The sequence below is a fragment of the Arvicanthis niloticus genome, unplaced genomic scaffold, assembly GCF_011762505.2.
Source record: "Arvicanthis niloticus isolate mArvNil1 unplaced genomic scaffold, mArvNil1.pat.X pat_scaffold_1148_arrow_ctg1, whole genome shotgun sequence".
In the NCBI taxonomy this organism is placed as follows: domain Eukaryota; kingdom Metazoa; phylum Chordata; class Mammalia; order Rodentia; family Muridae; genus Arvicanthis; species Arvicanthis niloticus.
In genome coordinates, this window is record NW_023045157.1 from 41,390 (window position 1) to 44,810 (window position 3,421).

General features: G+C 45.7%; 1 pseudogene; it reads left to right on the forward strand.

Moving 5' to 3' along the window:
• The first annotated feature begins 968 nt into the window (after window positions 1-968).
• LOC117701479 (adaptin ear-binding coat-associated protein 1 pseudogene) lies at window positions 969-2,330 on the forward strand (annotated as a pseudogene).
• Window positions 2,331-3,421: the final 1,091 nt, after the last annotated feature.

The window sequence follows — 3,421 nt, forward strand, 5'->3', positions numbered from 1 at the left end:
CCGCAACATCAGCAGCCTTTCCGAAATCTTCGTGGGCCGCGCCCTCGGCTACATGTGCGGCTCTGTGGTTGGTGGGGTGCTTTTTGACTGCATGAATCATTTTCTACTTTTGGGTAAGCTAACAGTGATTTTCATTCCTTTGTTTCTGTTACTAAGTTTGCAATTCGTCTCTAAATACACGGTAGTATATTAGCCTGTAACTTTGCATATTCAGCAGTACCCTGGAGACATAGACAATCAAAGTATTACTATGTTTTGCTGTCTCCCGCTTTGCCAGAGTCTAATGTCCCATGTCAGGCAATCATTTCGGAGCCCTCTGGAAACGACTAACCCTGTGAAGGGAGTGTTAGCAATCCCAAGACTTGTCAGCCTTCACCAAAACTAAGGCTCTATTCCAGAAGCACATATAAGTGCATTGCTCCCAGAATTGTGCTTATTGGAGGCTTAGCAGAATTCCCAGAGCCGTAGAGATAAGACACTACTGCTCTTTTGTTTGTTTGTTTGTTTGTTTGTTTGAGACAGGGTTTCTCTGTATAGCCCTGGCTGTCCTGAAACTCACTTTGTAGATCAGGCTGGCCTCGAACTCAGAAATCCGCCTGCCTCTGCTTCCCAAGTGCTGGGATTAAAGGCATGCGCCACCTCCCGGCAACGCTACTGCTCTTGAAACCTCTACTGGACATGAAGGGGCGCAGAAGGTTGATGGGAATCGCAGGCTGCATTTTTATCTGCTGCCTCGCATCAGCGTAGAGCCCAGGATGCCCTATCGCAACCCTAGAAGTGGATGGGAAAGCTTGCTGTTCCTGTTGAATAAATGAGTGAACCTCTTTTTATTTCCAAAGTAGACCGAAAGAATCTATATAAGGATTATATAAACGTAAAGGGTTGGTTTGTGGAGAGTCCCGTTACACAGCTGTTCCACCACTGATCTAAATGCTAGCCCAGAAACTATGCCTTGTCACCTCCTCCCAAGTCCACAAACTAACTTGTTAAAAGTTTTACTATAAGCGGAGCCACGATGGCGGCCGAGCTGGAATATGAGTCTGTGCGGTGTGTGAAGCCCGACATCAGCGTCTACCGGATTCCGCCGCAGGCCTCCAACCGCGGTTACAGGCTCTAGAAGCACCAGATAGTGTCTTGCACATAGTAGGCACTCATCAAATGCTCACTGGAAAAAGAAATTGGAGCCCATCTCAGCAGGACACTACATACACACAAGATAAAAAACGATGAGATACCTGCCCGTAAGTTGTCATCGGATTCCACATATATATCATGGCGTATTTATACCTCCACCCCCAAAATAAATAAGCAAGCAAGCAAAGGTTTTTTTTTTAAACAATGTTAATTCATGAGGACTTGTAGAATGTTCTAGTCTGGATCAGATTCAGGTACTTAAGAGTCTTTGAAGGCAGAACATCAAGAGAGAAGAGGTGAAAGCATTTCTCTTCCAGTCCTGTTCAGAAGCTCTGCTGGGTCTGCGGGCTTCCTCCTGAGCTTTTGACCAGTTTTACAGTGTCAGGCCTGGATTTCTTCCTATGGAGATCCAATCCTCACATCCAATCTAAAAGCAAGGCGTCTGACTGGAAGCTAGACCAACCTGATTGGACCGGTCGCCTCCGAATCACTTCAAAAGGGAAAATTGCCTACATCAAACTGGAAGATAAAGTTTCAGGGGAGCCCTTTGCTCAGGCTCCAGTAGAAGAGTATCCTGGTATTGCTGTGGAGACTGTGACAGACTCTAGCCGCTACTTTGTCATCAGGATCCAGGTACCCAGTGCAGCGCGTTTATTGGCATTGGCTTCACGGATCGGGAAGATGCCTTCGACTTTAACGTTTCCCTGCAAGACCATTTCAAGTGGGTAAAGCAGGAAACCGAGATTTCCAAAGAATCACAGGAAATGGATAATCGTCCCAAGTTGGATTTAGGCTTCAAGGAAGGACAGACCATCAAGTTGAGTACTGGGAATATTACAGCCAAGGAAGGAGGTGCTTCTAAGTCTCGGGCCTCAGGGACTGGGGGCCTGAGCTTACTTCCACCTCCACCTGGAGGCAAAGTCACTATTCCCACACCATCCTCCTCAGTTGCCATCAGCAACCATGTCACCCCACCACCTATTCCAAAATCTAACCATGGAGGTAATGATTCAGATATCCTGTTAGATTTGGATTCTCCAGCTCCTGTCTCGACTTCAGCACCAGCTCCAGTTTCTACAAGCAATGACTTGTGGGAGACTTCAGCATCCAGCTCTGTTCCAACCCAGGCACCACAGCCGGCTAACTGGGTCCAGTTTTTGAGGAGCATTGGCAAGAAGTTAAGGACACTTGAATAAAAATGACCTCATGGGCACCATTCTAAGAGTGAGTTGAGGGATGGCTTCATTTCCCGGAACCCCCCAAATCAGTGGTCAGTCTTTCCTGTAGCTTCTCTGTGCATTCAGGCTGGTGGGTTTTTTTTTTTGTTTGTTTGTTTTTGTTTTTGTTTGTTTGTTTTGTTGTTTTTGTTTGTTTTTTGTTACCTCTGTGTTACTTGCTGTATAGCCAGGGGGCAATCTGCTGTTTCCTGCTCATAACCAAGCAGGGGAGTAGTAGGAATTATTACACTGACTGACTTTGCAGAGTTCAGAAGGCCAACTTTTTCAGTGGGAGTGACCTCTAACATATGTAAATTCTTGAACTTATTTCAGAGTCATCTCATGATTCCCTAGTTAGCAATTTCAGGAGAGACAAATGCCTTGAAACTGTCTTCTCTACTAATTTAAGACTAAAAATGGGCAGGCTGGCCCCGGACTCACAAAGTTAGGGTTTTTGTATGGGGTAGATTTGGAAAAAGCGGTGTTTCAGGTCTCTTCTGTAAAGCCTCCTTCAGGCTTTTCCCATTCAGTGAACGTCCATGCTGGGTGGAGCCCATCACCTTCTTGTGTGTTTACATGTCTTTTCCTTTGACAAGAGGGTTGTGTTGGTGGCACCTTCCTGTTTTCTTGTTGAGTAGTGCAGTATCTTTGACCAGTGGCTATTTCTGAGATGAAGGGGGTCAGGGGACTGTGCTTTCCATGTTGTAGTCTACAGAAACGTTTAATTTCTTGCAGCTCCATGTAATTGCTGCATTTGAAGCATAGCATTAATTTATACTCACCCTGTGTTTGACCTGAAGAATTTTAATTTGATGTGTAGAGCAGAGAGCTGGAAGCACTTAGCGCCCATTCAGTACCCATAATGCCTTGCTGCCTGATTTTGAGCCCTTTTCATAAACATTTCATTTTGGTCCCTCTAGCACTTCCATGGAAAGCTGCTGTTGTTATGCAATGTGAAGGAGGTTAAGTCACCCCTTTCTTTACCTGTGACAGGTAGGCTTTGCGCTAGGCTTTGATACCCAGCTTAGGATATCTTAAAGCAAGTTACCGCCCCATTCCTCTCCAGTGTC